Source organism: Erpetoichthys calabaricus, chromosome 3 (genome assembly GCF_900747795.2).
Source record: "Erpetoichthys calabaricus chromosome 3, fErpCal1.3, whole genome shotgun sequence".
Taxonomy (NCBI): Eukaryota; Metazoa; Chordata; class Cladistia; order Polypteriformes; family Polypteridae; genus Erpetoichthys; species Erpetoichthys calabaricus.
The window spans coordinates 81,737,242-81,751,697 of NC_041396.2; positions in this window are offsets into that span (position 1 = coordinate 81,737,242).

Below are 14,456 nucleotides of genomic sequence, written 5' to 3' on the forward strand. Positions count from 1 at the left end.
ATCATTTTGTCCTGGAGGATCGCACCTGTATGGATGTATGGAGTTTCTCGTGTCTGCCAGCCATGTGAGTATTACATCTGATTGGTCGTCGTGCTTTGTCGAAGGGACTGCTCCCAAATCTCAGGAATACCAATAGGACTGTTTTTACATCACTTACAGCAAGCTGTTCCTGGAATCGTCATTTTCTCCTTTGTTCCATATCATTTGTTGTAGTCTCTTTTGGACTGTGTTATTGACTTTGTTATTAGTGTGTAGTGGTAGATGTTTATTTTTGTTGAGTCGTGTTATTATTTGTTATCGCCATAGGGGGTAAGAGGGGTTATCTATTTATTTGTCATTCATATTTTCATTTTCATTTAATATATAACATTCCTATTGATTTAATCTGTTATTTAACTGTGTTTCTGTGAGTGACTGAGTGTGAGTCTGACCAAGACTGGGAATTTTCCTGGGGTCCCCACCGAAAAAATAAATAAATCACCACCCCTTGATGGTGTGAATCTTAGCTTCTCTGTGACCACTACAACTCATCTGCACCACCAATAGTTAATTCAGTCCAGCTCAATGTATTCTTATATGCCACCCCTTCATATGCAATGAGTGCTGCACTCATTTTTGAAATTGGTACAGTCAAAACAGCTTGCAATATAAAATTAATGATATACAAATATATACATAAAGTATATCTATAGTGAAACCTGCTGAAATTCACCGAAGGATGTTGACTTGTCCAGATCAGTCAGCTGTTTGGGTACCCATCTTTATCTTTACCCCAAGTCATTATGTACTATGACATGTGCAGATCCTTATCAGCTATAACTGCAGCAACAGCAGACAATGTAATCTGCTGGTCTTCTCTGATGAAGGCATTCGCCATGTTGATGTGGACTTGTGTACATAATGTTGATGGTAAACCAGATCAACCTTTGTTGGTTACACTTGTCCTTCCCGTGTTAAACTTTTTCACCCATTTATGAACTTTCTCCTTGAGTCATGCTCTTTTCACTTCTGTACTGAGCCAACATCCTTTGGTGAATTTCAGCAGGTTTCACTCCCTCTATCCAAAGAAATTGTTGTTCAACAATAGTGCAATCCTGCAGCAGAGCACCTACAGTATGTTCAAGAGACTTTGACTTGTACTAGACAAATGGCAGAGTACTGCACTGTGTGTGTTCGAATCACCCATAAGCCAAAGGGAACATGTTGTGTTGTGTCAGCTTCTATCCATTACGGTTACCGTGTAATTTTCAACTTTACTAATTTATGCTAATTTACTATTGCAGAATTAAGTTTATTTATGAAGTAAAGAGAGTGGGATGGCTATGTTTACTCCCAGAAAACAACAAGAGAAACTGACAGAGCAACTGTGAAACTTCACCAGTGTGGCCACAGAAACACCGTGCATTGAAATCTATACTGCCAACCCAAACAAATCTATTAGAAAAGTATGGAACATTATTGACATACCTCTGTCTTATGTGCTAGCTTTAAGAAGTCCTAAAATGGATTGCAGCCATATTACAGTAAAAATAGATCTGAATAACACTTAGTTACAGTGCAGTGTGTGAAATGTACATTTCTTAGAAATGGAATATGATTGGATAATGTAACTTGAATCAGGCTTACTGTGCCATAAGATCAGGTTAACCAACTGTGCTACAAGTAAATACATGTGCTGTATTATGTCGTACATACAGTATGTAAATATATACTGCTCCTTTGTGTTATATAATGAATTTAACACTGAAGCAAACTATTGTAGTTTACTTATTTATTTTGTTAGCTGGAGATGAATAACACAGCAACTCATAAAATAATAGATACCCCAGAAAGCTGTGCAATTTTAATGCAGTCTTTATCAATATTAAGATTATGCCTGTCTTAACAGGCAGGTTGGAAATATGTATGAAGGTGTTTGTTATTTATAAAACCTAATGTTTTTCAGTGTGCGTATTATATACTTTGAGTGATAGTTTTGACTCCATTTCCATATGCTAATTTACTGTTGCAGGTCTAAGTTTATTTAGGAAATAAAGTGCATACAGATAATTTGTCTTACATTTTACAGTTATCAGCACAGAGTCTCATTAATGATAGGCACAACTCATACATCACATATGAGCTTTAATAAGAGAGAAAAACAAATTGGCTCATCTTGACAAGCATCACAGTTATTAACCAAAATAAAAATGAAACAATAAAATATAATCAGTGCAATGACAAAAGGGGCAAGCATTTGCATTTCATGTGACTCTAACACAGCCAACCTATAATTGCCTACAACTGAAAGTGCCTGTTCTTCTGAAAGAGCAGATACTGAAACTGTGGTGTAATGGTGAAGGCTTTGGACTTCAAGCCCTGAGGTTGTGGGTTCAAATCCTGCTACTGACACTGTGTGACCATTAGCAAGTCGCTTGACCTGCCTGTGCTGCAAAACCAAAAAAATGTAACCAATTATATCATAAATGTTGTAAGTTAGCCAAATAAGTAAATGTAAACTTAAACTTTCAACTAGGAAGTTTCCCCCACATCTGATCAACACAAACATCAGCCTGCAAGAGTAGCAGACAAGCTATAAAACATTGTTACTGCACAGGCATATTTGCTGAATCCATACACGGCGGCAGAATGAGATGATTTACTTGTTTGTCAAGGCTATGATTAATACTGTATAGACCTATCCAGCCTGAAATAGATTTTTGAACGCCACCCTCCCCACCGTCCATATCAAGGACCTGTTTGACACTGTTATTCAAATAGAACAGAGTCCCAAGAAACCCAACACACAGCCCTCACCTCCTCCCCTCAGCCCAGAAAACGGGATTAATCTACCGACACTTGCTGAGTTCCACAATATGAATGGGACATAATGTCAGAGAAAATGTCGTATTTCTTACAGGCTGCAGGATAAAGGACATGCCAAGCCAGCATCTCATGATATTTATTGGCAGGAAAATGGAGGGAGAGTGCTAGGGGAAATCTTAATGTCATTTCAGTTTCCAGCACTGTAAACCTGCCACAGGATGCTCTACCTTAGATGCTACAATTTTAGTTTATAATTAATATGAATAAGCCCTCATAAGTGGTATTGTGGCTTTACAGTCTAATTCATCATGTCACATCTAATGATAAATCAAAAGCCTCAGATGACACTTGAGTGCAGGGAAAGGACAGCTTAGAAATGGAAGACAACTTCATTTTGATTACATATAAATTTAATCAGTGTTTTTAAAATATAACTTACATGGGGGACATACTGTCACAAAGGCGGTAGCCTCATGAATCGAGGGTCCTGCCCTCAAAGCCATCCCTGTGTGGAGTTTGTTTGTGTCTGTGTGAGATTTCCTCCAATATATGAGGGTTAACTTAAGTATTGATGGTAAACTGTCAATTTGGTTGTGGGCCGGCCAATGAACGGACACCCTGTATAGCAGGTGTCTCCAACCTTTTTTCCCCTGAGAGCTACTTTTACAAAATGAAAATGGCAGAGAGCTACTCATGTTTTTTAACGTTTATTCTCATAGTTTATTATTTCAACCCAAACAAACTGAATAAGCTTGTTTTGCCTGAACAATTACAAAATGTTGGTTTCCACAACTCACCTTTTGCATTAAAACATCACAAAAAAATATTTAGTTCACCTGCAAGTGCATTTTGTATGTCTGTATGCATTTTCTAGTGTATCTCAAACTACAGAATTAAAACATGAATGCTGTCAAAACAAAACAATGCAATTCTAAATACACAGATATTACTTATTCATTTGTCATTTTGTTACACTTCACAAGAGTATTCACATGTCCAGTTGCACGTGTGATGTGTTTTTTAGGTAGTGAGATGACTGGCACTGCATAGAGTCAACAAGAGAGGTGTATGGTGGAGTGTAGCCACTTAGGTTCACTCTTATGGAGTCATTAAATGTTCATCTGTCAGTCTTGTTCTGAAGCTTTGATTTCATGACATTCATGTCAGAAAAGAGCGACTCACAGAGGTATGTAGACCCAGACAGAGCAGACATTTTCAGAGCTGCTTGGTGAAGATTTTTATAGTTATCTGGCTCTACTAAGCTCCAGAAATGCTGAGAATACTGTTGAGACTTTAACTGCACATTATTTTGAAGGTTTACTAATATATAATATATAAACTCCAAAGTCTGTCTGTCTGCCTGCTTTTCACATGAGAACTACTTAACGGATTTAGATTGGTTTTTTTTTTCTAAAATTTGCTTGAACATTCCAGTTGATTTTGCGACTTCTCTCATTTCGCTACATTATGTATCATATTTCGCTTGCGGGGCCAGGGAGGCTCTCCTCACTCACTCGCCAGCTTCAGGGCGTGTTCCTTAACACCACTTAGCTAGCAAACGAGAGAACACTTGAATTCAACTTTGTTTGATATTTAAAATAAAGTGTTACTTAGGTCTTGATGAGTTTTGAGTCCGGATATTCTCTTAAGTGTATGCCACATTGAAAAGATAAATTGCAATTCAGATTGTGGATAGAGATATGACTTTTTGGAAAGATCGCCCACCCCTAATTTGACTAATCAAGTTTTCAAATTTATGTAGGATTCATTAACCCTTTAGTGAGCAACTTGGCAAGGGGTGGCGAGCTACTGTTAGCTTGTGAGCGATGTGTTGGAGACTCCTGCTGTACAGCATTGGTTTCCCCATGTGTTCAGTGTTGCCAGGATATGATTAACCCCCCCACCCCAAAATCCACAATTAGACATTATGTTATAATATGGGGCAGTATGGTGTCACAGCTATAAAACCAGTTTTGGAATCCTGGAGTGACTCAAAAAACCTTCAAGAGCATATTACATAATTTATTGTATATATAGGCTGTGGGTTTAAAACAATTTGTGGTGTTTTCCATGATTTCATTGGGTTACTTATGATATTCCCCACTTCCCAAACATGTGCAACTCGTTGTATTCTGGGATCAGCAAATTCCCTGACACAAAAGTTGCAGTTGGTCAAGAATGCTGCTGCCCGTTTTTTGGTCTGGGCAAGAAAGTTTGATTCTGTATCTACAATTTTAGACTCTTTACACGGGCTGCCTGTTACTTTCAGAACTGATTTTAAAATTTTGCTGCTGGTTTTTAAATGAATACATGGATATGCTCCCACTTATTTATCTGAATTGTGTATTATTCATCAGCAATCCATACAACTTAGATCTACTGGTCAGTTTTATCTTGTTGTTCCTTCTACTAAGTGCAAAACTAAGGGGGACAGGGCCTTTGCATCTGCTGCACCTCTTTTGTTGAATTCATTACCTTAATTACATTAAGGAGTTGCCCTCAAATGAACTGTTAAAAACTGTATTGAAGATGCATTTCTATTCTCTAGCTTTCCGTGACCTTCAGTGATGCTGATTGCAGTAAGGATTCACTTCCCGGGTCTTCCCTGCTTGGAGAGCACTTTGATTATTGAGAAATAAAGGTAAAGAATTATTATTATTATTATTTTTATTGATGGTTCCTTCCTCATAGTCATTTGTTTATTTATAATCTACAGCTGGTTTTGTATTGCATTTTATTGTTTTTTATCCTATTTATTTTTTATGTTTATTGTATACTTTATTTTAAAACACTTTGGCTTCAGCATTACTGCTGTAGTTTTAAATGTGCTCTATAAAAGAACTGACATTGACTGTTAAATTAATTGACATCTTTACTGATAAAGTCCAAGTCTGACCAGTACTTGCTGATCATTTGGCAATATTTTGTGAGTTGGCGAAACGTAAGAATTTCACTGCATCCTGTACATTTGATAAAAAAAAACTTTAAATTAACTTAAATTAACATTAAACATACCCAGTGTGAGTGTGCTTCTCTGGTTCCCATCTTGTTTTCAGTGGTTCAGGGACTGGCACTTGAGAGGAGGAAAAGAAAAGTAAAGGAATTGGATTTGTGACTGTGTGTCTGATTTTGAAAGAAAGCACGTGAAAGAAACATTTGTACAATAAAAGTATTGTTGGTACCCAGTATTGTTGCCAGCGTTGTTGTGTCTGAGGTTTGGGGGGTCTGAGATGCCCCCTAATGGTTACACAGTACACAGTATATCTGAATTTCTGGTTAATTTCAACACAAGACTAGTCAGGCATCCAACTGAGGAAATCTGAAACTGGAAACAAAAGGGATTTAGATCACAGTTGACCACTAGTGGAAAATAATAATGACAGAATACAAACAAAATAGCAGATGAAGAGTTTTAGTATGAAGGTGGGATGCTGTCTGATGGCAGTCACAGTGTGCAGGGTTTTGTTAGGCTTACTTACACTTAGATCTTTATTAATTTGGTCTATATAATGACCTCTGTTATGCCCCCTCAGTGTGAGTGTTCATCCATACTATGTACCTTACATTTTAAGATCTGTCATAGCTTTCACTGTAAAACTGGTAATACCACAAAGTAGTGAAATACTACACATCACCCACAAATTCATTTTCTAAAACTAGTTAGTATTAGGTCAAGGCAAGAGTTACAACTGGACATTCAACAGGACATCACAAGGCAAACTTCAACACTTAACTGTTCTGCCATCTTGAAGACAGATGTATTTGAACAGCAGAGATCAGGAGAGAGATGTTAAACTACGCCAATAGGTCAAAACAGCGGGATGCAGTCCTACTGTCATCTATAAATGGAACTGCTAATCAGAAACCAATGTGAAGGTCTAATACTAGAATTCTTAAATGACAGCACACTAACACAAAGAAGGTTTAGGTTTTCAAAATCTGTAAACTCTGGTTGCCATGAAATACATGGGGCTGACGTCAACTCCTCATCAACTCTGGAAAACAAAACCTTACCAACTATAAACAAAACGGTTCACTGAAAAAATATCATTGCACTGCAGTTAAGCACAGAACATTTTTAAAGTTTTTAAATAGCATTTAAATAATTTTGTAAGTGCTGAAAATGAATTCTCCACACCAAAAACCGCACAAAGGAATCAAGAAAGACACAGACACAAACACAGAGGAAGATCAGAAAAAATTTTAAATGAATGTGAATCATAATGTAAAGATTGTGGTCACCAAGCACACCTATCAGGGTAACAGAAAAAATGTGCAAGAAACAGAACAATGGACAAGAAACATTAATGCCTTTGGCATATACTCAGTATATGCTTATTTTCATATTCAAATCTGAGCAAAGTTTTATAAAAGAGACCCAAGGAAAAGTGGAGTTATGGGATGCAGGAGGCTGGCCTACAGGAATTATTATGTTTAATGGTGGCTGTAGAGGCATAAGGAAGACAATTAGCTTTTGGGGTTCCCTTAATTTTGGTCACTGGTGCTCGCTTCAAATCAACACCTGTATACTTCACATGACGCACACTCCAGCGGACGCTACTGCTACACAAGCGTTTTACTGTTTATACTTGCGTGCATACTTTACGTAAATCTGGAAGAATCCACCAGGTGGCAGTGCAAGATATTATCATAGTGAGAACAGGTTCGGCTTCACTGTGTTGCGAATTGCCTGAAACATCCATTATATTCCGATGACACCTTGCCTCAATATCTCTGAAAAGGATGTTTAATGATTACATCCATCAATCCAGGGATATGCCCATTCCAACTAGCATTTGGCCCGAGACAGAAACAAACCCTGGATGGGGCATCAGCTCATCGCAAGGTGAATACAAGCACTCACATACACTAGCATCATTTTAGTGTCACTAAATTTGCCTTTCTTTGGAAGGAAACTGGAGCACACTTTGGAAACCCAGCAGGAAAATATGTAAACTCCAGGCACGGAATACCAGTGACCGCTCCGCCACCGTGTCACCCCCATGTGTGTAATTATTAACAGTATTCATTATTTAAACTAAATTAACAATTTAAAATGCAACATACATACTTTAATGCATTTCATCATAAAAGTGATATCAAGTATAAAACTAAGGATTCTAAATGTGCAGAGAATTGGAATATCATACATTTAATGTGTTCTGTGTGGTGATCTATTTCCCCAGAAGCTTGTAGCAATTAACAACTGGGTTGGTTTTAAGATGACATTTACGACGGTCTGCTTTAATGATAAAGTAAACTATGAGGTTAAAATGGACATTTTTAGATTAAAGCCAAAATGTCCACTTTAATCACTAAATACACCTTTTCACCATGTCCTTAATTTTTTTTCTCTGTGGCTCAAATACAGTGATGTACATTATTTTGCTATTGTGAAGTTGCAAAAAAAAAAAAAAAAAACAGCACATAAGATGGTATGTGAGACTTTTAAAATGTGTCGTGTGTTAAAAACTCGACTCAGAGTCATGGAAAGGTTTGGGGCAGCCACCCGTATAATTGTTTTCCTGGCTGCAAAAGTCGTTTTAAGTGAATACCGCACTGATGTGCACACAACCGAGTCCAAAACAGAACTGAGGGAATAGGGAAAAGGTGGAGGCTTTTAAAGGGGAAGACAGGAAGTGAAGACAGGAAGTGAGGCTCATGAAGGTCTTCAGCCATAGGTTCGAGCCCAGATGTGACATCACAGGGGCCGAAGCTGGCAAGGTCTCCTTCCATAGGCTTCATCCCGGAAGTGACGTCAAGAGGGCCAGGTGGGATCTCCCGTGAATGGTCTACAGGAAAGGGAGAAAAAGAGTTAGTGCACTCTGCCGCATCCCGATATGACTCAGAATTGCCCTTACTCAAGCCCTTTAGCTGCCTCCCATGCGCACGTGTGTGACACGTGTCATTATGATGGGGAATATGTGATACTTGGATATAAAAGCACTGTGAATGTATTTGCATTTTGCTTCACCACATCGAACCATTCATCAAACATCGCAGCAGGCACATCGATCCTGTAGGATCCTCAAAGTGGCTTTCTGTCACATGTAGATAGTAAACAGAGACTCTGACATCACATTCCAACTTTTATCACACTGCGCCCCCCAACATTTGGCTGGTACTGCAACTCGCGCACGCATCACGAAAATTTCTAAGGACATCCTCAGAGGACGCGTCAAATGAACGCTGGGAAAGAGTGGCAGCCATGATGCATGCGCGTATGCATTCTGAGTGTGAAGTATAAATGAGCTCTAAGACACCTGATGTACTCAAGCAATTGACAGCACTTTATTTTTTGTCTTTTTGTGAATGCTTTCTCTATTGCTTGTATGTCAGTAACAGTATTTATACAGTTCCGAATATGAAGTTCCTTATGAAAAATAATTATTTGCTGGACTGATGGACTGGAGTTCATTTTGTGCTTCTGTTTTTTTCTCTAAATACATTTTATGTTCACCCCAACTAAATTAATTTCTCCCAATCATTTCTGAGGACTTGTAATTATGAGATTGTTTTGGTTTAGTAAGACTTTATATATGATCAGGCAACTCTAAAAAGTGGATAACCCGTCTACTGTAAATAACTGTAAGATGAAGTTAATGTTTAAGGCTTCAGATGACAGGATTATCAATTACAGGTCTGGATAAAGGATTGTGACAATAGACTATCTATCAAGCAACAATCATGGCAGGCAGGCAGGCAATGTGGCCTAATAAATATAGTGTTTTGGACGGTAAAGAGAAAGAATGCAGTTTTGATCCTCAACATTGCCTATTCTCTGACATTGAGAAAGTCATATAACATACAGTACAACAATAAGGAGTTGGGAACAGCACCCAAAAAAAATACAAAGCAGAAACTGAAAGAATATCTTTTCAAGTGCAAGTCCAGAATATAACTGAATTAAGATGGCAGTGTCTGTGGTTTTATATGACCCTGACAGGATAGGATATGTCCAGGATGGTGAACAGCAGCTGTGATGTCAGTGGTGGAATGGCTGTCAGTCTTCTGTTCTGCAGAGAGAGGAAGAGAGAAGGCATTAGATAACAGAGGTGCCCCCTGGTTTATTGAGTTATTACCATCACTAGAGCCCTTAAGCTGCCACCTATTCACCCCTCCTATGCGTGCACATATACAGTATATACAGTATACTGTGGCGGATGGCCGGGGCTCTTGCCCCTATGATGGAAAGACCGGGGTAGAGGGCATAATCAGGAAGTGCTGCCGGAAGAGGATCTAGGAACACCTGGAGTACTTCCAGGTGCCCTATAAAAGGGGCCGCCTCACTGAAGTTGAGGAGCCAGAGTCGGGAGGAGGTGGACAAAGCTTGCTGGGAGAGGAGTGGAGGTGGCAGAGAAAGGAGAAAAGAAGGAAAGAAAGGACTTTTGGTGCTTTAATTTCTGCTTATGTACCATGCTCTATAGTGTGGAGTGAAGGGAAAGCACTACTAGACTTAAAAAAATGTGTGTTCTGTGACAACTCGTATCTGTGCCTGTCTATGTCTAATTAGGATGGCTGTACGCGCCACCATTGTGGTGGTCCACAATACACAAAGAGAGAGAACGAGAGTGTTGCCTTATTCTTGTGAGGTGTGTTGGGATGTTATTCATTCTAAAAACATTTAACTAAGTTACGTTTGTTTCTTATTGTGCTGAGTGGGGAGGGTATAGCAGTCTTACTATGTGTGTACAGATGGAATTTCGTAAACAGAATCCTGGGCACAACCATCGACAAGTTCAGATAAGACATACACAACAAATCTGGAGTCTTGCATATGATACCCTGATTACATTTGGAGCATGGCATAAAGTGAAAAGTTTTTTGTCATTATCTACATTCAATTGTCAAAACCCTATTGACCAAGGGATTTACAGATAATGTTTTGAAAGGGTGCCTCCATAAGCATTGTGATTTCTAAAATCACCCATCAACACTGCTTTATCATAGTTTATAGGTAGATCAGATTAAAGATTGTTAAATTTGGACATGAACTTGTGTTCTGGAGGTGTGCACATTTGTAACATTTTTGTTCTTCATTTTTAACACATTAAAATAAAATCTTAGAAGACATAAAATCACCAACAGGTGTTTTAAAGTGTGTAGCAGATCACTATAAAAAGTCTGCTAAATTGATTTTTTTATATTTTTGGAAGTAAAACCACCAGGCATGATCTTAACTAAGGGAATCATTTTAATAATGATAATGATATGTCATGGTTCAGTAAGTAAACAAAGATTATAATTTGTATCCACTGGTTATTTCAAAATGAGCAATTATTTAGCAGTTAATATTTTAAAATAAAGTGATGTGTTATAGACCCAGAAATGTATGTTCATTTGAAAGATTGAATTTTGCATTTTCCTTCCCGGTTTCTCTATTGCTTCTACATAGGATTGTTTTATGAATGTTAAGCACCTTTCTAGTTCAATTATTGAAGTCTGACAACTGATCGTATGTAATGCTATTTTCATGACATCATCCTGGTATTATTTTATTTCACCATTTCTGAAAAACTGCCACCATTTCCCATGCTGTTTTTGTGGGTACAGACATGTTTCTGGATGCAAAAATGTCTGTTGCCAGGCACAGTAATTCAGAGTAAACTGTCATCATCCTCCGATAAATCAAATGATAGCACAGATCAATCCACATCCAAATTGAAGCCTGTGATAAAAGGAGCTGAAGCAATTCAATAATATTAAAACATATAAAAACTGGTTTAGTTAGGTCTCAACTTGCTTTTGTATATCAATGAAAAAGTTTGATTAACTTATTCAACTTGGGAAAAAGGACCTTCTGACACATAACATATCAGACCCTCACCAACCAAACTACTCTCCTTTGTTTTCTCCGTTCAAAGACTGTTGTTTGTCAATGCAATTCAAGCCATATGTGGCTCAGTTGTTTCAAAATACCCACAACAAGTGTACCTTGGGAAGATGTATATTTAGAATCTGAATATCCAATAAACTATTAATACAAGAAAGTCTGATGGAAGACCTGCCTAACCCTAACCCTAATTATATAATCCAAAGGTCCACTGCAGTTTTTATTCATTGTAGGTTCTGATTCTGTTAGATAAATAAATATATGAAATTTTGGGTAACACCTAGTGAAAAAATTTTAGTAGGATTAAATATAGCAAAAGGCAACACTGATCCAGTTTTTTGGGGTGACACAATCCATAAGCTTTCTTAACATCCTTAGCGTTATGTTTCCCCCAAGAAAACAAGCCAAAAACATTCACGTTAAAAAAAGTTATTTTGCGTGATAAAAACATTTATATATCAAAACAGCAACAACAATTCAGTAGAAAAGGTATGTCTAGTGTCCGCAACTGAACTGATGCAGATTTAGTCCACATCCTTTGTGTCTCCATGCACAGCTCAACGTTATAATGGGGACTATTGAAGTGTGTTTCTTTGTATACTTTTCTTATTTTTTGTCTGTTGCTTGCACATGAGAGGGTAGATTATCAATGCCTGATCTGCACCAGTGATGTGCCCATTGTGTTATTGCTGGCTAGTGACTTCCATTTTTCACTTGACACGAACAATGACAGTTTCCATATTGTGAACATTGTTTAGGGGGCTTGTCCTTGCACTTGGTCACAATTATTTTGCCTTTTTGTCATTCAGCTTCTGTTGCACCACAGTGAAGCTTCATGTGACCAAATGGGGATTACACAGCAGTTTTGTCTTACTGTGCAGTACCATGCATCAGTTTCACTCTCTGTGCCAGTGCCAATGCCTCATGACCAATTTACATAGTCACGTTTTGAATTGAAGGCAGGACTCTTGACCAAAGAATGAGGATGAGAGACAACTCAAAAGGAGCTGCCCACTTGCATGGCTTTAACTCTGAATCTCCAGTCTGGTCCTTTTTTTAACACTGTGACTATCTATTGCTTCCATACACTTTTCATCTAAGGCATAAGGCTTAGGATAGACATTTTTTATGGAAGAAAAGAAGGTGCAACATACAAAAAAAATAGCAACAATTTCATTGGAGAGACATCACGACCAGGGTGATCAGAAGTACTTTTCCTGGCCGGGAGGCAGGAAGAAATGTGGCATGGTGGGAGAGTGCCTCCCAGGCACAGGTCATCGGTCCATACAATGGCAGCATCTCTTCTGGCATGCCACTGTATGGATGCTTGCAGGGAAGCATGGGAGTTGTGGTTCTAAAGGGCTGGTTTGTTGGGTTTCATGGGGGTTAATGGGAGAGAAATGACCTGTTCTAAGGTGATCCAAACTGACCCGGATGTGATTCCTGTAGACAATGGTTTGGACACCGGAGGTATTCCTGGGTCAGTTTTTAAACAGTGCCCTCCACTTTGCCATGAAAGTTGAAGTCAGAAAGTGGTGGGCAAAGCTTGCTGGGAGATGTGGATGAGAAAGTGAAGGCAAGAAAGATTATGCCATGCTGTACTGTACTGAGCTTTACTGAGAAAACCTGTTAAGGATATGCTATACAATAAAAGCACTTGATTTGAACCTGGGACTGCGTGTGGTCAAGTTGTGTCTGATGTTTTGGGCTGTGGTACGCTCTCTAGTGGCCATAATATGCACACACACACACATTTACATACATAGTGTATATACTGTACATACACGCACACTCACAGTCTAATCTTTTTACATTTAAAGGAGTTTGTGGCAATAGAATTTTGTGGTATTAAACTTGGTTGACATTAAAAGGAATTGCATTATATGGCTAACCATGGGGCACCACATGATGTATGGGACAAATGCCATCACATTATAATAGCAATTATTGTACATTAAATGGAAAAATAACTTTCTAAGTCAAAGACAACTATTATGGACCCACACAAAGAATTTTACATAATCAAATGTAACAAAATAAAGCTCATTATATATGCATGTTGAAAATGAATGTTGCTACTAAGAAATGTAGGCCTAAACCTATGTACAATTTGCCACATGATCTGCAAGAGCTCAGAGGAGGCAGTCCAATTGGGAGACTGGAGCCAACTAATCAGAAAAACAAAGCAAAAAACTCTCATAATGTTCCTAATATGATATTATGAATTATGTTTACCAAAAATAATTCTTGGAATTACAGGAAAATCATTGCTCAACTATTTCTTTCAACATTTTGCTTGTACACAGTCTTTTTAGTCCAGTTTTATTTTTTGTGTGGGCACATTATAGTGCATAACTTACAAGGTATATCAGCCCTGCACAGTATACATATGTAAAGGATAAGAAGATTCCTTTTTTCAAAATGTGAGTTAGGGTCTCAATCCAAGGATACCTATACTATCTGCCATTATCTGTTGACCTGGTATCCACTGAGATCTTTTAACACCAGTCTAATCACTATTACACGGCTTCACTATGAAATTCTCGCTGAACATTCATTCATCTTCTGTATAAAACTGTATTTCCAGGTCAGTCCCATGTGACAGTTCATGTGTGATCAGTTTACTCTGGCAATGTCTGTGTTATTTTTTTCCAAATTCTGCTTTCATTTTTACCATATGGATGTCGACTCTAATAGGCTCTTCTTCAACACTTACTGTCACTCAGCCCTGCTTTACATGAAATTAATTTTTCTTCCCATATCACTTATTTATTTTCCTGTGATTTATAACATATTTTAATGTTCTTTCACTTTATGT